At 43.3% G+C, this 22,500-nt stretch overlaps 2 protein-coding genes and 4 non-coding genes across 13 annotated transcripts in view; 1 reads left to right on the top strand and 5 right to left on the bottom strand.

Moving 5' to 3' along the window:
- Nucleotides 1–17,140, bottom strand: part of LOC125952288 (uncharacterized) — a 29,823-nt gene extending 12,683 nt beyond the window's left edge. The window contains exons 1-2 of one of the 6 annotated variants that reach the window (XM_049681687.1): nucleotides 17,082–17,140; nucleotides 16,234–16,621 (exon numbers count right to left, since the gene is read on the bottom strand). The gene's annotated coding sequence lies outside the window, so the exon portion shown is untranslated. The other 5 variants (XM_049681685.1, XM_049681682.1, XM_049681683.1 and 2 more) reach the window with 5 other exon arrangements.
- Nucleotides 1–22,500, bottom strand: part of LOC125952409 (uncharacterized) — a 310,728-nt gene that overhangs the window by 15,121 nt on the left and 273,107 nt on the right. The window lies entirely within an intron of this gene.
- Trnac-gca (transfer RNA cysteine (anticodon GCA)) lies at nucleotides 17,525–17,596 on the bottom strand. The gene has a single exon. It is a non-coding gene; the product is annotated as a tRNA-Cys (tRNA).
- Nucleotides 18,059–18,130, bottom strand: Trnaq-cug (transfer RNA glutamine (anticodon CUG)). Its single transcript has one exon. It is a non-coding gene; the product is annotated as a tRNA-Gln (tRNA).
- On the bottom strand, nucleotides 18,953–19,024 carry Trnae-cuc (transfer RNA glutamic acid (anticodon CUC)). Its single transcript has one exon. It is a non-coding gene; the product is annotated as a tRNA-Glu (tRNA).
- Nucleotides 20,473–20,544, top strand: Trnaq-cug (transfer RNA glutamine (anticodon CUG)). Its single transcript has one exon. It is a non-coding gene; the product is annotated as a tRNA-Gln (tRNA).

The following is a 22,500-nucleotide window of genomic DNA, read 5'->3' as shown; positions in this document are numbered from 1 at the left end:
ATCCAAAGTACTCTAGTCTCTATTAATTCATCTCTAGTTTAGGAAACTGGTTCATGAAATGTGGGGCGGTAGTACGATTACAATTTTACGTCAAATGCGAACTGACATCATGAAAGCAAGCATGGCCCAAAGTATTATATTTACGATAGCGGCAGTTAATTGAAATGCTTATAGCATAATGCACGTCTCGGCCATTCTCGTTAGTGAAAGAAAAATCACGCTATAAACGTACCACCCCAAAACCTAACAAGGAACCTCAAACTTATTCTCGACTGGACTCCACTAACAAGCGTTCCATTATTGGGTGCTTGTACTTCTGTAAATGGTCGTGCTGCAGATAGAATACATTCGATTCCATGCCATGCCCACATAAGATTTTGGCATTCAGTCAACAGAGCTTCATTTCGTGTATCTGTGGTTCAGTTCGGTGCCAAAGCAGTGCCGTGAATGTTCGTTCGAAGGCGGGTCGGTCATGTTCGTTTCTACTCCATTCGCTAGCGCCAGGATTCCGAAATGTTCCGAACGGGACGACCAGGTGTCTGCCGGTGTTTTATGTAAAGGTTAGGCATTAGATGTCCTGTCAAAGGTCGGACAGGTCTGGTGCTGCTAGACCGCAAATTAGGCAGACGGCGAGAGAACATTTCACTCCATCTGCACGGATAACGGTTAGTTTTGGGACACCATGCATCGAATCAACCGTGAACGGTACTGTCCATGACCGATGAGGCGTTTCTGTTGTGTTGACGTAACCATATGGTCTCAGGAAAACTAAAGCATATGGTCGACAGCAGAGTGCTGATGAAAAGCGGATACTGTTCGACCACATTTTGGAATAATAATTCCATGAATGATTCATCACTATAAACAAACTATGCATGAGCGCTAAACTAGCCAGCTTGCGAACCATTTGTTGTATGTCGTCCTCTGTTTCTTTTTCTCGCTCTTTCTCTCTGCAAATGCTCCCAGTCCCGGAAAACAGTTCAATTACATTCATCATATTCAGACTTCGGAAAGCAGAACAAACATTTGAGCAGAGAACGATGAATGAGTGATTTAGCTGATATAATTAACTAAACAAATGGAAATTAATTACTGTGAGCCCTTATTCAAATATTGACTTACTCGGATGCAACTTATAAGAGGCTTGTCAGTGTTGTAGCTACCTATACCTTCTACATTAACACTCATGACCATTCGGCCATCTAACAGATTATACACATCCGAATGATACTTTTTGTTCGTCATTTGAAATAAAGAAACCTTACAATACGACCAATATTTTTTATAATAGCAGATGCTCTCAACGAGAAATAAGTAGGATACAATAGCAAAGGACATTTGAAACATGAGTTAATCCAATTGAATGATCCTTTCAACTATTAATCATCAACAATGAAAAAACTTAAAAAAACCTTTATCATTGAATCGCATTCATGGTACTGCATGGTACAACAATGTAAAACATCAAACGAATGATGAGCCGCACAAACCAGCATTACACGACGCACGATGCAGCATGAGGAAAGGTAGACGCGGATAATTTACGATGCCATGGGCCATTGATGCACAAAGGACTCGAGTCATTGCAATCACTCTCTGCCTCTGCATTCAAACGATAGATCAGAAGGACTAGATTGCTTGCATGATGTAAACAACTTTGTTATCGATGAGTAATAAAATCGGTTGGTTCAAACAATTTCACGTCTTTGTACGCCTTAGTGACGAAGCAAATTGATGGAGCTTTTTTAATGTAATTAGTTTCAATTTTATTTGATTTAAACGCCACTCGAACTTTTAAGGAACATGTAAGAAAGCAGAGAGATGTCGCGTTGCCGAGCAGAGTAGTAAATTGAAAACTTAATTTACAATCGATAGCCAATATCACTTATGATTATGCAAGGACACTGCATCGACTGACTGCACACACACACACAGCACCAGCAGCACCTCCGGAAACAGCTGTCGTTACATCCTCTCGGTAATCAACTTATTGATCGCAGCGTATTGCTCACCTCCGGGGTTCGGAGTCTATTAGGTGGATGGAATTATCGCACCCAAATCGATGGAATAAGCCGGCCAGATCGACCAGCTTCATGACAGCAAAAACTGTTGGAGCGCATTCGAGGTGACCTCGTTGCCTGGCTGATGATGTTCCGATGGTGCCACCGGGGATTTTGAATGTACGATACTGTCCAAAAGGCAGACAGAATAATTGGCACGACGCAATTTATGGCGAACTTGCGCCTCTTGGCCCACAAAACCACCACCATGTACCACCGGTACGTGCAAGATGCTAGCGATAGTAGCAACTGTCGGGCATCATAAATTTTCATTCGTTCTTGCCCTCCCTAACTGCAGCATAAAAATGGGAACCGCAGAAGAAGCGAGAGTGTGGCCAAAGGTACGAGATATTGAGCAAACATTTATGAAAGACAGAACTGCAACACGGTTGCGCTAGTTTGCTGTCTGATGCTTGTTCTTTTTCTTTGTACCACTCGTAGTTGGTCCACATCAGAGACGATAGAAGAAAAAAACAACTGAAAACGGACATGCATCACTAAACCCCTTTCTGCCATCAGTTGGTGTAAAGCGACCGAAGCAATACAGTTGCCGCTAGAATGCCTGAACATGTTTAACTTTCCTCAGGGGTACATATTCTTCCCTTCGAACTCCCTTCGAAAGCGATAAGCGAAATCGACACCAATTGGATGCTCCAGACTGACCCACGCCTTTTCTTTCACTTCAGATGATACAAGGTTTCTCCAGTTAGCGCCTGCCTCCGAAGCTGATGGTCACAAACCAGCTGGCAACAGTGCGGTCGATGATGTGTTGCTGCAGCAAACTAAACCATTGCTTAGATACACCAGCTATTGCAGTGTAGCGTGTGATAATCGAACAATCGGAGCGGGCTTCCGGCCTAGCACGCCAGTCACAAATAGCAGACCGTGTGCAGGTGAGAACGCTGCGTTGCCCCAACTCAGACGAGAATCTAACCGAGCCCCCGGGAAATATTGATTCGTTTCCGTGTTTGTGAAGCAACAATCATCGACCAGACTCTTGGAGACGGTGTTTCCGTCGACGATGCCCACCCTGTCGCTGGTGCCCGCCCATTTAACCAGAATGCGATAAACCTTCTCAATAGCGTCTTCTGTTTAATCGCTTATCAGTACCGTATACACGCCTACATTGCCGTCAATCCTTCTGCCTCACACGCCCGGTAATGTGTATGTCATAAATGTGCTAATTTATTACATTTTCCGCTGAAATTCTATTCAACCGCATCAATATTTGCTCAATTTAATTCAATACTACATCGTCCCACTGTACACCGACTGTACCATACCGAAATTCATTCGCCGGAAATGAATCGATGAGCCATGCCGGCAAGATCCATTTCCCGTTTCCCGCTACCAACGCCCGACAGACCAGGCGTCTCCATGTAGACCGGTTGTACTCTAAGAAACGGGCGGCAGTATCGTTGCAGTGACACTTAAGAGATGAGATGGAACCCGCTCGTATCGGCATCGTCTTACACTGAAGACCACGCCAGCACGCAACCGTATTCCCCGTGGCATCGCTTTCTACCGTCATGGGAGTTGACGGAGGGGATGGTACTGTAACAAGCGATGAACTCGTGGCGTTTAATTGAATATACCTTCCTTCCGTAAGTTTCTCTTAAAAAAAAAAAAAAGAGTGCCCATGAACCATGTGCTTCCGTTTGCGAAGGACAGTGTGCATCCTTTGACCAGCGAACGTTACAGAAACGCTGGCGCAGACATGAAGACTGCGGTTCTTGAAAACTCCCTCAAAGTCTTTAGAACCTTCAAAGTCTAACGAAGAACCATCGCACTGGACAGTCGCTGTCGATGAAGTTGAAGAATGAGTCGAACGGTTCCGGCTCTCTGCGATGCTACCATTAGGTTCATTGAAAAGCAGATGAAGCATCGTGTCGAGGCTGCATCCTGGCGCCACTGTGGCACCTTAACTGCGCCTTCTCGGCACGCCATAGTTTCGTCTGCTATGTTTGCCAAACAATATTTCATCATTGATTTCATTTCCATGTCTTTTTTCCTGTAAACTTCCACCGGCTGCAAACGTGGGGAGGTAAGCCATTAGCGTAAGTGTTGTAGAAACAATTTGATGGATGGAAAACAGTATCATCAGATTCTGAACTCATCACACACTTAATACAAGCAGAAAGTCTCTGTTCGCCTGGAGGAGAATGATTCGCAACGATCGACAAACTATTGTGCACGTTGGGTTGCACTTGAAGCAACTTTATCGCAAACTTCTCCACCAGGCTTATTCAGTTTATTCATTTTCTCGTTGGAGTGGTACTTGCAATGCGAGAGTTTTACATGTCTTCTCTTGCAACGAGCACACAAAACCGCTCTACCGCTACCCGCTGGCGTACGTCGGTCGATTGCATGGTTTCTCTCTTCACGACAGCCGTATGCCTCTTTACGTATGCCTGGCAGTATCAGGTATAAGATGCGCTACGAGCCAGAGCAAGTTCGGAATATGAACCGCCTAATTGATTACATAATTCCCAATTAAACCATTCATTATCGTGTCTTTTTCGTTGTTACTCGTCGCTGTAAAGGGAACATCCCATAAGGTAAACCAACGACTGGCACCACACAGGTTTACTAACATTAACAGAGGTTTGTAATATGTCAATAAATGCTAAATTTGTGCATATTTGCTTAGCACTGATGATAAAAAAATAAGCTCACATCCGTGCAAAACCGGCAGCGACTCACAGTTTATGATGTAGTCGTGAGCCTTACGGCGTTGTTCTTTATGTACGCTGGTTATGTATTTTTTCAAAACAATTAGGGAAATTATTTTCTAATGGAAAGTAAGTAATTAGCCGTCTGAAAACATTGTTTACCCTTTTAACGAAGAACTCACCATTATATAAGACTTTTACAGACTTTATAACATAATTTTACAAATAATCTTATGGAGAGCTATTAACGCACACTATCAATTGTTTTAATGGACGGTACTATTATTGTACTTCTAATGGATGGCCACCACTCATACCACTTGTTATCGAGCTGGGATGGGCGCAAGCTCTTGAGGCATATGTAGCCATGTGCGTAATCCATGCCTTGGCTTTACGCGCCTCCTCTTTTGAACAGTTGCTTAGTGTTCACTCAATTATGAGCGACATTCCGCCGCTCGGCGGAGCAGAACGATTTAATTACACACTCCGCTGGATTGCGTTTCCGGCATAATGCATACACGCAGCCAACTCAGCAATACTTTTTACATGCGCGAGCACATACACGCGATCCGTGTATCGTTGTGGTAGTGGTGATGGTGCTGGTGTTGCTAGTCGGCGGTTTGGTGAATAGCTGACCGTGTTCTCAAATGAAGCCTGAAGAGCGGTTATGTGGCTGGAAAGGTTTAACGCGTGACATTTTAACATATTGCTTGGAAGCTTTTCAGTCTGCCGTGTAGCTTCTTATCGGAACGCAATGGATTGGCCTCACGATTGAGATTGAACGGAATCGAACATGAGTTGAATGTTAATACAGACGAAAGCTTTTTGCCAATAACAGAAAAGTATAAACCCGCAGCGACACGATGGAATGAATAAAAAAAAACAGTGAGAAGCTTTCAACCACCAAATACCATAAATACCAAAGAGTGTCCATAGCGTCACGCGGAACCAGAGGGTGGAAACCCCCAGAAGAGAATCTTTTGAACCGGGGTCACACGAAGAGATGATTGGTCCTCTCGCATCATCGCTATTATTTAGTGCCACCGTAAATCCGGTTACGATGTTAAAAATAACCCCTATAGATCCAGGAGCAGTCCAAGAGCTACCAAAATACTGCCGTGAAGTTAAACCATCCCTCAGGTTGAAGGGGTTGAGGGGTGTGAAGAACATAAATTTTGGGGTTTGGGTTCATTTTGATGGCGAACGAGGTAGACAACCATCACCATAAGCAACTTACGTACCGCCAGATGCTTTTCGCAAAAAATGGTCGAAGGGGAGCGGTTGAAAGCGCCCAAAGGGTATAGGGAATCGTTTATATCTTTGGCGGTTCTTGCAATTTTCTCGCCTGGACCCTAATCGACTCCCATCGTAGAGCATCCGGTTTTTAGACAGTTCACAGCTGGACTGTTCGTATTCATTAGATCAAAATAAATGGATTTGGATCTTTTGTCACACTCTCAGTCCTCTGGTTGGACAATCAAGAGTACAGTACGGATATAACCGAAAATCAGCGAGCGGGGTGATTCATGACAAAGATATAACATTTTATGCGTATATTGTAGCTAGAAAAAGCACTGACATTGCTTGCGGAAAGTGAGTTGACGAGTAGTTGAACGAGCCTCCATAGAACATAATCGACGATTGCAAAAATCAACGCGTGACTTTGCTCTTAATATCAATAATGTTCCGGTCCCAAGCAAACAAAAAATCAAATCCTTGCTGCTGGATAATACCTAAAGTGCACGAATTGTGATTGAAGTTTAAACATAATCAGATTGGCTTATCCTCCGAGAAACATTCTATACGATTGCAGGCGTCTTACCGGTATACCGGTATATCCGGTGACGGAAGGTGACGAAAGGCAGTCATTAATAAAACATTATCATGGCTGCTGATGATGTAGCCGAATAGAGTGATACGTTTTTATGTATGAACGCTGAATAATACAGCAACCAGCAGCACACCCAAAGTCTCTTACCACCATTACCGTCGACAGTGAACAGATTCATGATGCATTCGTCAATTACGGAAACTTTTCCAATTACCATTCCAGTGCTCTATGTTTACCTGTGAAAGGAGAACGGGAATAAGAAACGAGAGCAATTAGTATAAGGCGACGAACGGTCCACTATCAACATAAAGCAGCGCAATCTAATTAAATAGCTTTTGGATTGTCTACGAACCCGTTCACATATGCCTACCACTTACGGAATAATTCAAATATAATTTTTTGTATTTTATTTGAGACGCTGCTATATTAGAGTAATATATCGTTACGTTAGAATCGCATACAAGATTGCCATCATATTTTTTCTGTCGTACACAGTGGTTGCCATCAAATATTTTTAACGCGTTACCACTTAGGTTAATAACAAAAAAAGTGTGAAGACGATTAATGTGAACATGTTCTTTTCAGATTGATGTTTAAAGTCATTGATTCCATTTAAAATGGCTATTTAAAGCCGTATGCGTATGCTGTTAGGTTCAAGAATAACAAACGATTCACCAACTTTACGATTTCTCACTCTACAAAAAGTAAAAGTTTATTCCATCACACGAAGCAGGAAGGGAGCATTTCGGTACCAGAACGCTAACCAATACACAGTAACATGGGGATAGCAATTATGACGGTTTCTTCCGAATTTACATCCCACGTCTGTGGATATCGTATTTGAAGAACGTATGATAAATGATGTAAACATGTGCTGGCAGCACAGGCTAGCTTTCTCGTTAGGCTAGCAACATGTTTTTGCGGAAGCTGCTATATTTGCCAGGGCCCAGCGGATCCCGAAAAGGGAAAAAGAATAAACCTACACGTTATCAGGCACTGAAGCTAAACATGGCCCTGACCCTCAAAATACTTAAAACGAGTAAGAGAGAAACTCTGCACCGTACATGGGAGGCAGAGAAGCCGCGATTCCCTTGCGAATCCAGAAGCGAAGGCCAGAAAAGGGAATCCATGCGGAACCAACCGTTGTACACGAGTTTACTTTCCTTCCATGCCGCTTCCTTCGTACTAGCCAGTCAGTAAAGCGAACGTAAGTTTGGAATCGTTTGGAACGACTAACCTGGGAGAGGGCGTTCGGTTGTGTTGGTGCCCGGTCTCTGTTGCGAGAAAATCGTTTTTTCCGTGAAACACCGGGCGCCTCCACGCTTTACGGTACTGCGCATGATCCTCGGAGGAAGCTTCTCGATCGCTTCTCGAAGGCCAATGATGTGTACCGGAGGTTCCAGTAGTCAGGACAGGCGAGTGGTGTGCCCAATGCTGGAACCGTGCTCGTGCATTCAGTAATGTAGCAAAATGCACCACGGGATGCTATCGAGATGCAATGACCATGATGGTAGGTGCTTGCTTTCATTGCCAGGTTGGACGTGTCCTTCCATCATTTTACGCTATTAGCCAGGCATTCTGGCAAGCTATTCTTACAAACGACGAGAGACTTGGATAGTAAAGATGCAAGCTTCGATTATGAGGCAGATGCTGGATCGGAAATGAAAAAGTGATATTTGTGTGACAGCTGCTGTTCTGTTATTTCCGGAATGGTGTTTGGCGGAACAGAGGCGGAGAACAGAGGAGCAAATAGTGATATGCCGTGCAAGATTTTCTAACAAGAAACTCAGAAAATTTATGAAAAATGTCAAATATTAACCATTTTTACAGAAACGAGGCTTTGAAATAACGTACCGATTAACTGAAAATGTTTGAGAAGTCGCTAATAATCGACCAAATAATCTGCAAACAATGTTTATCTCGAAATTGAATTAGAACGTTCTGAAATCGTTCTGCAAATCTGAAATTGGAAGCAAGCGAAGGGGGCAAATGCTTTGAATCATTTGCGACGACCAATAGCACACCTACACAGGAGACACGCTCTACCAATTACACAATCATATTGCCCGAGGTCTAATTGAATAGATAACAAGCCTTAAGGCAGAGAAATGAAGTAGGCAAAATACTTTGCATGCAGTCGGCGCGTGTCACGGTATTGTATTCGCGTTCTGGCGGTATTATAGCGGTTGGCATCTTCCAGCAGCAGCAGCAGCAGCAAGTGGAGAAGCACTTTGCTGTGTTTTTTTTTCTTTTCGTTTTCCATGTATTGGGCCACACGCTCAGCTCAACCCCTCACGACACGTGGCAGAGGTCACGTTTCATTGATTTGTGATAACATGTCGAATGGAGCCTTTACGACCTTCCTTAGATCGTTTGGAAATCGTTGTTTGCAGTTTGTAAACAAGGCCATTCGTTGCAGTGAAAGACAGATTGTTTACGTGAATTCAAAATCTAAGAGAGTAGGATAAATCGCCAATTAGCGGTCACATTCGTTAGGAACCATCCCATCTCTAGCTTCAGCTTAGAACCAACGGAATAACCAATTGTGCGATGGTAAACGGGAGGATTAGCTGTCATAATTAAATACCAACGGCCGTACTAGTGGCTATTTTTATCCTCCCAAGTGGTCACAACTTTTCACGAGCATGGAACAATTGATAGTACCAAGAAGAAGCTTACCAATGAAGGAGCCAAATTTTCTCCTTGTTTTGCTGTCATCAACTAACAGCAGCGAGTTCAACGATAGGAGCAGCTCTTACTTATTTTGACAGAGCCACTCCATCAAATTATCAATAACCATGACGATAATTTAGCTAGCTATTTGAATACTCACTGCCAGGTGCTTATAAAACGTTCATTCAAAATTGCAAAAAAGGCTGCCAGCTTAATCCAGTATGCTTACGGCCCCACACCTACATGGCCAAAATAACATTCCAACTTTCCAGTGGGCGACAGTTCATCGGTCCTTGCGATACTCTGTAAGACGCCTCCAGGAACAGAGATTTCATCATTGCAGATGAATTTCCAAGAAAACGTGGGATTAGCACTTAGATCCTTACAGACTAAAACGTTTGAGTCATGTTCAAGTTTCCTCTTTCTACCAGACTCTCTCTCTCCTTGTATGCGCAATACAACATATTACGGCACCGACTGATCCTACGCGGTAGCACTACTTTGGCTACAAATAGAAATTTATTGCCGCCACCAGTCGGCCATTGAGCCAGCATGAGTTGCAATCAACGACCCTAGCCAACCGAGTTCTGAACCATTTGCATGCCAAGATGAATCTAGTAGCAAAAAATTGATAACATTAAACGAATAAACATGAAAGCTTGAATCCTTAGTACCTTCGGTCTTACAGTACAATAAAAAAAATGTCCCAGCACGGTTCCAAAATATTCCAACACTATTCGTAGATTGTTCCTTCTTATCTGCTCCTTCGTGTTTGACCTCAAATACATTTGTCCATTTGTCTGCGGCTTTGTTTGACTCTTCGCTAGGTTAATAAAACATAACCATTCGGTCTAGTTTGCGTGACATACAATTGACATTCTGCTTTCGCTTCTCAAAATTATTAACTTGCGTGCCACAGCCAGGCGCATATTCGCATTGCTAACCACCATCTCCCCTTCAGCAGCATCGAGCCCGGGTCGAGTCTGACTGCGCCATTCCGTAACATTAAATACCGTTCAAAGCGACCACTGCTCGACATATACCCTGTTCGAGGTACGGACTAATGCGAAGTATGTTAGATCGCGACGCAGTTCAAGGGACCCCGTCCTCTGCTAATCCTCCCCTCCCGGTTGGGTGCGTAGATGACAGCCGGCAGTGACGAGCGTAAAGGCAATTGCGTTCCGGCGTGTGGATTTCGCAAAGAACGCAATATTTGATTCACGGACCACAGCTCGCAAGCGGAACGGGAGAGCGTCGACCGTGGACACCCCGTGGCTAGGCAACAACCAGTTATTTAGCAATACGTGTCAAGCGCTGCCGACATTCACAACCGTGAACGTCAAAGTGGGAGAGCATGTTTATTTTTGAATCCAAAATGACTCCCTCACCCCGCGAAAAAACGTGAAGTAAAGCGAGAGATGGAGTGTGTACACGTTTCGTGAGTTGACACAGTCGGTCGGTTGCCGATGGCCAGTTTGCTATGACGGTGACCACTGCCACGGAGCTTCATGCGATTCGAGCAGCTAATGGAATACGGCAGAGAAAGAGAAAGGGAGAGAGCAAAACAGTGCGAAAAACAGTCTGAAAGTGCAATCTAACGGCCTTTACCGTCGGTGGAGCATCTGTATTCGCTCTAAAGTCTATCGCCGTTCGCTACTGGAACTGCTTCGTGCATCGTGGAACAACGGGGCGCAACATAGAAATCATGACGACGAGATGGCGGCGCATGCATATAATGTGTAGTCTGCAACCTGCAAGCACGCTCCCCCCCGCTGAGAACTGAGATGAAGCCGGCTGCCTAGACCTGGTCACTTGCTATTAACTAATCATTCCACGCACTTACTCTCTCCCACAGCCAGCTAAATCGTGATTGTGGCAAACAGTGGTTACAATCAAGCAGCACAAGAAGCACCTTCTCATCGGCTGGCCGTGTGTACGTAACGAGTGGCACACATAAACACCCTATTCCGTCAAACGGCAGAAAGCCGGTTCCATCGTTATATGCCTTGTTTGCAAGCGCATTCCACCACATCGGGGGGATCGGATTGCACTTCCTGAATCGACACCGTCATTCCCGGGCTGCTTCCGTTTGCAGCTGCTGCTCGACTATTCAGTGCAGCACAGTGCAGCCGCGCCCTTCAGCTGGCAAGAGTGGAAATATAGTGGATTCGCCACCTAACAAAGCTAAAGCACCTAGCGAACGGCGGCACGCACGAGACGGCAGCAGGCGGACACTGACTGCGGGACGTTTGTGCATCATTTCTGGTTCGAGATTAATCAAGCGCGACTCGCCACGGCGCCATTTGTCTTGCCTTTTATGAATGGAATCGAGACGATGGGAATGTGCAAGGGAAAGTGAAAACACAGAAAAAGTTTACAGGAGTGACGCGCGTAATGTGAAGCCATTTTTCTGCAACGAATCATGAGCTATCATTTTAGATATGTTTTAAAATATGAGTTCTAATAATTTCAATTAAACGTTGAACGTTGAAAACGTTGAAATGTAATTCTTTTAAAAGCGTAGAAAAGAGCTTAAACGCCAGCCATGTAACGCTCGGCACACCTATTCCTGATTGACGTCTGGTAAATATTGTTCTTCTATTATCGAATGGAAAATAAAAAAAAATCATCATCCTTTTTTTCCTATTTTAATTACTTTATACAAACGTTATCTTTCATCATCAACAACGGTACTGCGATAGTAACGATGGATGATGAAACACATCTAATGTTAAACAAAACCGAAAGTCATTACACAATGATTGTGCGCCGAACCACAGCTTGTGGTTTCGTCTGACATTTAACGAATTTTCGCTTCTTTTTCGCCTCAAAGCAAATTCCTCTCACCATCAGAATTTTCAAGGCGAACGAAAGCGGATCTATCCCACCATCATGCAATACATAAGCGTCGTCGTTCGTTCGCCGGCGCCACGTGCAGCGTTTCCTTTTTGCAGCCCTTCAAATGAAGGTATTCAAGGCATCATCAAAACTCAGCGAGCAGCAGCGCAGATAGCTTTCTTCTTCTAACGCAAAATATCATTGAAAAAAAAAAATGCAGGGCACTCCGAGGCGTCCTAGTGGGTGTTTTATCTTTTTTTTTCTTTCATCTGATAGTCTTCTACAAGCACAATGCGCGACGGTTCTGGACCTTCTCTTGTCATGGATAGCACGCCTTCAACGCCACCAAGAATCCTGCTCCTAGTTGATCGACAAAGGGCAAGCAAGCCGAGCAACTGAACAAAGAAAGCGTAAGACCTTGGAAAAGTATGTGGATGCGGCTTTTAAGCATCGTCGTTTAGAATTTCCAAGCTTCTTCTGATGCTCTTGCACAGTGACTGAGTGACTCATAGGTATGAAACGGAAATTTCATCATTTATTAGTCATGATGTCAAAATGATGTAAAAGTTTAAAGAGAATCGGACGGAAAGCATATTTTGGCCTGCATTGCATAACAGCAACCGGTCCTGCAGTAGACCTCTGCACCAAGCAAGAAAATGGGCACCATGAATTTGTCGAAATATCGAACGCAGGATTTTGTGCATTCACTGCATATGGCTACCGTGTCTTGATGGTGGCTTCTGTTCACCGTGGTGCCACAGTGTGCAATGCGGCTCCCATTCTCCATCGCCAAAGGTTAATGCATGCAACCGAAGCCGAATTTGTCCAAAAGTCACTTTTATTGCCTTCGATAAAAAGAATCCACGAGAGCCAGAGGGAGTTAGCGGTTACATTTACTATTGGAGGAGCACCACAAAGTAGGGGCTGTGTGATGCTATGGTGGTGTACGATGAATTTTAAAACATCCTAGGTTTCAAACTTCTTTGACTTAAACGCTCCTTTATCTATAAAACATCAATGCTGAACGCAAAGTTGTATTAACTGTTCATACCTACAATTAACAACGGTTGTGTAATTCATACGTCATCCCAAATCAGAAAGGTCGTATCATGGTACGAATCTACGCATAAATAACTAAAAACGGCGTCTTGTGCTTATGACGCAAATCTGTTCGTCATCATTCCATGCTCGTTAATTAACATTAGCCGCACCCTAGCGCAAAACAACGGTTACGTTGTGATCGATCACCTTGAAAGCTTGTCCAAGGCTCGAGTATGAATGAAAGTTACAGTTCATACTCCCGGGGCCGCCTATTAGCGTGCGCTGCTCCATCGACGTTCAAGGACTTCTCTGCTCCATTCAAGAAACTATCGACCAGCACCTTAAATCCGGTGAAAGATTATCCGTTCGCAATCCGTTGTTGCTTGGTGCTAGGGGGCAATGGTTGTCACGTGTTGCGTTCCGCGTGCAAGCTACCGTTAATTAGATTTCGCTAATAGCAACTCGCCGTTTGGAAGCACCCTAAACCTATGCAAGAAGGATAGTTTTCCTGAACCTATCCAATATTATGTATTTGTCATCGAGCAACTCCAGCAACCCGAGCCACCCTCACGTCCAGACACGGCGTTGTGTTGTCGGAAGTCACAAAAGTGAATACAACGGCCCACTTGAGTGTTTTTGTATTAGAGCACCTCATTCTCATCGTGCTACACGATTGATTTCAGCAAAATACTCTACCAGCCATAGTGATATTGGCGAGGGACTACTTCACGAAGCGCAAAGAGCAAGCACATTTTTTCACCACCATATTAAGCGTATCAACGTAGTGTTATCAACTTCAACAGTCATTTGCGCTTTAAAATCACACAAAAATATGCTCATCCGCATTGTACCGCGACGGCATTCTTTCGATGGTACACTGATCCAACTGAATGGATTTACAAAGTTAGCGACCTATAGAGGAGTGGCTGGTTGAACAATAGATAATAACATCCATACATTCGCGCAGTGATCAACTTAGTGATAAGAAATGTTGTCATTTGCAGGGATTTTTTTCTTTGTCGCGTACCTTTTACGAATTGCACAACAGTCGTAATGATGGCAAATGTTGTCTTTCATTTCGTTTTGTGTTCAATTCTGTTACTTTTTCTGGTATGTCCGTATTGCGTCTCTCGAGAGGTCTATAGGCCGTTTATCACCTCGCTGGCAACAACGCCACTGTGCTAAATGGTGTCGCTTCTGCTGCTACTATCGAGGACGAGGAACAGTGCCACATGTGCTGCTAACTGTGGTGTCAATTGTATGATAAGCTAGGCTGCGGCAAGAGGTAACATCTGCGTGACGTACGTGAAATACACGACAGAACAAAGCGAGCGAGAAGATAGGCAACATTATCATCAGCACAGATCCGGTACGCTACGCGGATGTCTATGCTTTGCCGCGATGTGGCCACAGCCAAGCTACGGTGGTTGCCCTTATCAGTCCTTCTGAAAACTTTCGCTGACAACGTGCGTTCCTGTAGCAGTCATTGCCATTCCGCGCCTAATGGAATAACAGCGTGCCATCAAAGGTCAAACACAAGCAGCATGCAGCCTCTTTTCGTGCGCTGCTGTAACATTGAAGCATTCTAGTTCAAACCGAAAATGACGGCGGGCAAATGACGAAAAGGAAACGTTAACCGCGGTCCAAAGTTAACGCACCAACGGTCTAGCTGGAACCATTAGTAAACGGCGCATCGGCAGGCCATCGTGTGCGCTTGAAAGCGTCAATCGATAGAGCATGTGAAACCACAACTATTTGTGGCGCATGGCAGGGAACCGCCATACCCAAAACTATTTCGGGTGCCGTCGACCAAAATTAGTGTCAAGCAATGGCGTGCAAGCAAAAGTAAAAACAGCGGAGAGCGTATCGTCAATTCATGGGCGAACAAAGGACTTCTAGTTTTCTAGCCACGGCAATGCTGTTAATGTTTTGTAGCAGTTATAATGTAAATACTGGCTTTTGATAAGCGATTGCAACGCAACGCGTACCGCTTTGTCGCGCTCTAAACGCGCGTGTCTAATCAAATCTGTTCCTTATTGTACCTAGCCAATGATAATCTGGTTCCGTCATAGCCACAAACGATACTGTCCGCTTGTTCACACGATAGAGGCGAATGCCATTCGTGCGACCCGCAGAGTATGATTTCGTCATGAATCGTAGTAATGTTCACGCGACCGCATCCATAACAACAACAACCATCCCCCTTATCGCTATCCATCCGTGGCTTATCGGTGGATCTTCTGGGGATTAGAGGTAAACGCATCGTAGTGAAGGATACACCAGAGCTAGCGCATCTAGCGCGTTAATGCCGCATAAATCCGTTTCAAAAACACCGATCCGAGAGGCAAGTGTTTTCTGTACAGTTCATCGTGCTTATAACGCGGGTCTCGCTTTATCAGTCCAGCTGGTGGATGCGACGTCGGGGCTGGGGTTGGCCTGGGCCCCCCGGGGGGGTTGAAGAACCTTGTATGTGGTTTGGAGCGACCCACGTGACATATGGCTATGATACGAACCGTACAAATGCGTTTACTGCTCTGGTACCGGTCGAGACAACCAGAACCAGCACATCAGCAGTGCCGTGACATGTAGTCGTTCTTGAAAAGGACGCCACAGTGCTGGTGGCAGGCTTGTTATCGAGTTACAGCTGATCATTACGGGTCTGCCTTGGGGGGGAGGGGAGACGCTCTGGCGTAAGCCACGTGACCTCATTGACTCGGAGCGGCCTACATACGAGAACATTAGGGGTGGGGAGGATCGATTGGAGAAGTCGCTCGTTCCTTCTGTTCGTCTTTGCAGCGCGTGTTGCAATCTCTTCTCGTGTTGGTGACAATTGAATGATCTTAATTTCCGAAATCATCAGCATTGGTTCAATCAGAAATCAATCGCCCGTACCATTTGGGGCTTTTGGGAGGCCCGAGGTGCGGGATCGTCATGGTTAGATGGCCACGACGACGCACTCCGAGCGCTGGTTATGTCACACGGACCATGGCGATCGGGCGCTAGACTTAGCTACAACCCGTTTCCCCCGACCTCCTCTTCACTTTTGGAACCGTAGAGCGTGCCCACTAAAATGATAAAAAGGAGACAACAAGGTTGGGGGCCGTTGCGTGATATTTACCTGAACAACAGCCGTTCGCTGTCCTGCACGTCCGCGCGGGGGGCGGCGGGGCTGCACTTAGTGCACCAACCCCCACACTACCGCCGGCGACCGCACCAACGGTGACAACGAAAAGAATGATGACGTTGAGCGTAGCACGGCCATGTTTGATTTTACTCCTATTTCCGCTGCAACCAAAACGGGAAGGGGATTCGGTGTCGTCGTTGTTGTTGCGAACAACCAGACCCGGCACACTCCGAATCCACCGTCAGCAGAATCGATTGATATTTTACTCTTCACGCACTGCACTGTTTTTCTTCCCAGCAGCTTCTTGCTTCCACAAATCACTCTGCTTTTTCAACTAGACTCGTTTCACCCAAACATTTTTCAGCACTGCACGGTACACCTGCTTGAGAAACGCAAACTTTCGTTAGAAAACACTTCCGCGAGGCGCTCGCCCTACAAACTACACATTTTTCCGACTTTTTCACGACAAGATTCCGCGGATGCTGATGCAGCAGCAGCTTCAGGTTTCTTCGAGCGATGTGTTGGAAAAGCCAGAAGAGTGCGTAGAGTTTGGAGGTTGATCCAGCAGCTGAGAAAATTGTGAACTCCTTCTCGCGAGCTCGCGCATTCGTCGCTCTCTTTCTTGCACAACACCTTCGACAGAAGCGAACTACGCACGAACGAGAAGAAACGCGAAATTGCTCAATTTCTGCTTCTACCTTCTTTCGCAAAACACCACGTCAAAACCCCAGCTGGTGCGTGGCAAAATCACAAAACTCTGCGGACGAAGAAAATATCTACCCCGCCCATGCCACGAACAAACCAACGGATTGCGAAGTTGAGGAATTTCACAGAAAACATACCGAGCCAGAAATGCTGAGGAAAAACACGACCCAATCTCCGAAATTGAAGCCTTTCAACCCTTGAAGGAAGGCAGGAAAATCAGATCCCATGCAGAAACTGCCCATGGAGAAACTGCCCATGCAGAAATTTCAATTTCGCTCACACTTTTCGTGCGAAATTTGCACGTTCTTTTCATCGGGTTTTCAAAATAAACGCCCGATGGAAAAAGTACGGATATTAAACGACAGGTTGGTTTTTGAAACATAAAACACGATAAAACAGCCGCTTTACCGCTGTTAATCCAAAAGATTTAAGGAAGAAAAAGTAAGACTTCGTTAAATGATAGAGTTGGAGTAGCTGCTTATGCAAATTGGCAATAAAACAAGTACACGTTGAGAAAAACACTTGTTCCAGTTGCAAGTAAGCAAAAGAATCATCGTCCTGTAGTAACATGAACACTGGTAGGGGGCACTCGGGTTTGAACCGGGGACCTCTCGATCTGCAGTCGAATGCTCTACCACTGAGCTATACCCCCTTGTGGGGGAGGGGATTTATGCCATCTATAATAACCCACATTCAAAACTCAAACAACATTCTATTGTTTTTAAAATATCGCTATCACGTCACACGTTTTCAATGTATTCTATATATTTTTATCGTACATGATTGTTATCATTTTTGACACAAGAAGTGCTTCATAAACTTAAGTAGCTGCTTCGCCTTATGTTAAACTCACGATAGGTTTGATGCTCAATGCTTATGTGACAATTAGGATAACAATTTCAGTTAAGTTTACGTGGAACTTGCATTGTTATCGTAAAAATCGTAATCCAACCAGCGAAACATTAATGTAAATGCTTCAGGCCATTAATATTAAAAAACCAAGCTTATTCCAGTTGATTGTTCCTCAAAACCTTCCCAAAACCTTTGTTAAGTTGATCGATAGAGTGGACATAAATAAATATAAAATAATTTTTAAAAAATAATTTTCCTTTGCAGGTTCCACCGAGATTTGAACTCGGATCGCAGGATTCAGAGTCCTGAGTGCTAACCGTTACACCATGGAACCGTTGGTTGCTGCACCGCTAGTAACCAACTTGAACACTGAGGCAAACATTGATTGCTCTAAGATAAATTGTCCATTTGACGACATGTGAGTACGTGAACTCTTTTTTTCTTAAGAAACCAGCTGCGTGCTCAGATGTAGGGGGTTGGCTTGGAATAAGGTTCGAAAAATCAAATCATTGCTTAAGCTAGAATGTTTGCTCAGAATGGCCCTTTGCAGAATTGACTCACAAATCATTACTTAATTATTTAGCTGCTTCTACTATCAAAGATCGGTCTGAATATCCAGAAGAAGAATCCTCGTCATTTTTTAAGTAGATCCTAGTCTCAGAAATCTATGTGAGCACTGCTTGCAAGGTTCCAGAAAAGTTTTAGTGAATTGCATTTTACGTTCGAATTACTTCAGAAAAGAAGACATGCCTGCTTATAATACGAAATATCTTCTCCATAAAAAGTCTGGAGCACTGCTGCCACGTCGCACTGGCCATTTATACTTGGAAGCTACTACAATCGGAAATTGATCGCCCTTCTCTTTTCGCGCTAGTTGAATTTTCGACTGAGACGCAGCACGGAACGGAACTAGCTATAATATACATATGTCGATTGGGTCATTAGAATCGTCGACGGTAAAGAAAAAATGAAATAAAACGTGCTACACTGTTGTCCCAGTTTCTGGCTTAAGTATGACTAGTTAATCGCCGACACTGTAGCCTATATGTTGTATGATGAAGCCCTCTATGGTTGGTAAATGTACTAATTAAACTAATACGTAGGCAAATGGAGAAAAGTATTATATCATCTCATTGCAATCAAAAAAAGGAGTCTCTTCCCATACCGGGAATCGAACCCGGGCCTTCCGGGTGAGAGCCGGATATCCTAACCACTAGACAATATGGGATATTGCTTGTTCAGGTCTTCAGTTATTGTTTCGTGTTAAAGCCATGACATTTGGAAACATCTGTAGTTTAACGAAATACAAATACGACAAAAATATATAAAAGTAAGATCATAGGAACACAATATACCTTTTAGATTCTTTTCTGTCCAAGGCATAGTTTGATTATAACTTCCTATTCTTTTACTTTAATGTATAATATTCACTGTTTGTATTATATAGGTTCTTTTCTCTTAACTCCTTAACGGCTTCCTCACACAGGGAAGTATCATGTCCCCGGGCTAATGAATCAAGGACACGTCCTAGAAAAACACCATATAGGATTCCATAATCATCCTCTATCCAACAAATCCGAAAACTACAAACTACGTGGTACTTTCAGTAACTGACTACTAGTAGTTCAACCGAAGTTCGCTACGCAACACTACCGTAATTTGCAGAAGGGTGAATCAAATATAAACGAGACTTTTCGTCCTACGGTCACAAAAATGAAGATAGAACGTTCTCGCTTTTTTAGTTGTTGGGTTGGTTTGTTAGGAAAAGGAAAAGCGCCCTGGATCGTCTCTTTGACTCTCCCAGTGTCCACAGTAATAGTTTTGCTGCATGAGGTACCTTCGTCATTTGCGCAACATATTATAAAAAAATTGTTGAAAATGAGAGCCATAACCGTAGACCTCGCACCAGCATAAGAACGCATAACATTAAACCCTTTAAACGGCTTACTGAGAATGACAGACGTCGTATCACTACAGGACAATAAATGCGACCGATTCTTGCAATGTTTTAAGTGAGATCCGAATTGCATATCGCTTTTAAATATGGGACATATTGATAAGGGAAGAGGTTCTCTCCATGACGATGCTCGCCCACAAACATTTGCACCCATTACTAGGGAAAAAATGGAACAACTGAGGTTGGAAAAAATAGAAAACCCTCCTTACAGTCCTGACATGACACCCTGTGACTTTCATGTGTTTAGCTCTCTGAGGGAAATTTTGGGAGACAAAAGATTCAACGCTGATGCTTAAGGATAAAACCTTACTTGCGCAATTGCCATATAGTAAAAACACGACCAAAATCTTTCTACGAGAAATATATTAAAGAGCTGGGAAAAATGTGTTTCGGAATAAGGAGATTATGTAGAAAAATAAAAAAATAGCTTTTGTGCGATTAAACTAAGAATAAAATGGCTAAAAATAAAGTCTCGTTTATATTTGATTCACCCTCGTAGTTGCGGCCAGGGCTTGTCCAGGGGGACTCTTGTCCATGAATCTAGAGGCAGAATCAATTACGGATCCACCTGGCAAACAGGAACCAGAAAGCCGAAAATTGTGCTGGTAAACAGAAGATATTGCTGAACTTGAGCGCACAATCTTAATAAGCTGATTTTAAAGAATATTCTATAAAGTTGTTAGTGTTTAAATTGACTATATTTTGCCCCTTGGTCAACCGGTTCCATGGTGTAACGGTTAGCACTCAGGACTCTGAATCCTGCGATCCGAGTTCAAATCTCGGTGGAACCTATCAAAACACAATGAAATATTCTGTTTTTTATTAATCAATCTCTTGCGTTTGGGTTGATAGTAATCACTATTTTAACTATATGAGAACACACTATATGGTAATCACTTGTACGTGTTAAAAAATATATAAGCCATCCCACACGTAACGTTAATTTCGTGTAAACTTAGCGAAAAATGTAATGTCAATTTTTTAAGCTTCATGACGCTTTTCCTTTGTCGGTTATAAAAAACATCATTAAATATTCAAATATTCGCTCTATAGGCTTTATTGAAATATCCATCAATAGTTTGCAATCAGAACTTCAAATAGTACAATATGAAATATCGATCCTGGTGAAAATTTCAAACCAAAGACAATTGATGTGATAACTAATAACTGCAAAAACGAAAATAAAAGGAAATAGATTAAAAGAAAGGATAGAAAACACTCTAAGTAATGTTTTCTAAATAAAAGCAAAGTATTATCATATTATTCTCGCTTTAATAATGTTAATATTAATAATTAATAATTTCGAACTCGAATTGCAAATCTGTAAATTGCAAAATTGCAAAATCCAATTATAAACTGCAAATTTGTAATGAATAAAACGATAAAAACTGATAATTTTTTACAAGCAATTATGGTTTTTTTTCCAAAACCTATTCTGTTGAATGTTAAATTATCCACAACGCTCCAAGGAAGATTTCGTGCACGAAACGATTAAATCATAGTGCCCCATATTCAAAGCAAAATGCAAAATATTCTATCGATAAATTTGATTTTTTCAATATATTTCCATAAATCGCAACGATCGACTCACACATAAGAGCAATTACCATTCATTTTATTAGTTTCTTACCAGTTAAATGTGCATATCCTTCTCGGATCGCAGTACCACGCTCTGGTCTTCACTGTCTATAAGCCAATAATAGAAGCGTAATGGCAGTCACAGCAGATGCAATTGTGCATCAGTAACTTTACAAAACGCAGTATAAACTGCAACACGGGTGGTCGAGCATCTTCTAGGCAGACCATCTCGGAATAGCAGGAGCGGCTGCTCTGTGCCATAGAGGCTCCAATAGTCCTACAACGGTTTATCGATGTTGCAAGAGTGCAGTTGTTGTTTTTGCATGCTTTATACATATCTGGGGCACATGTTTAGACTACCCGCAAAGAAACCTTACACTCTGCGATGCTGCGTGGTTGCGTTTACTGAATTCCTCTGCCACTCTTATGACTGGTGTGTAGGTAACTATTATTTGTTTATCGTTTTCATACATAAAGCGATAACAGTCAGATAAATTGTTGCTTTACTAAAATTTCACTCGCACATTTTTTTCATTCAGACCGGCCTTTCAGTCTGGTAAAATATTTAGACTAGTCTAGTTCACCTACAGCTAAACACCATTCAAGGGTTGGTTGCTATTCCTGAGAATAAATTTGGAAGATCTCATGAAACTTGTCCGGAAAGGTCATCCTTGGAAATGATCTTTTTTCTGGTCAAAGGATAACTTGGGATCTTTTTTGCGTTAAATTTTGAAAGACTTTTGCAGAGTAAACATAAATGACAGGTTCAAAAAGGTCTTTCCAAAAGAGGACACACGTAGTGGCCTTTCTAGGTTGGAAAAGATCAAGGTAGCGAAAATGGACCGCAAAACATACACTCCTCGTGGACGCTCATGCGGAAAGTAGTCTTCCCGTAACTGAAACCGCGGTTGGCAAATGTTAATGGGAAAGACATTGGAAACCGTTTTATCAAAACAAAAGCAACGTTTTGTGGACCAACTTTCCCGACCTGGGCCAACAACAGCGGGTATCTTTTATGGTGACTTTTTTCGAAAAATCCTTTCCACAGCGGTACATGACCGTGGAAACCTTGAAGGAGCACGAAATTTTCTTTTCAAAATATTACCATCTTTTTGCAAACAGTTTATTTGTTCCAGCTTTTCGTACACAGGTATGCTTTAAGGAATGCC

Source organism: Anopheles darlingi, chromosome 2 (assembly GCF_943734745.1).
Source record: "Anopheles darlingi chromosome 2, idAnoDarlMG_H_01, whole genome shotgun sequence".
In the NCBI taxonomy this organism is placed as follows: domain Eukaryota; kingdom Metazoa; phylum Arthropoda; class Insecta; order Diptera; family Culicidae; genus Anopheles; species Anopheles darlingi.
The sequence above is the reverse complement of the archived record's forward strand: the minus strand, read 5'-3'. Positions and strand labels throughout refer to the sequence as shown.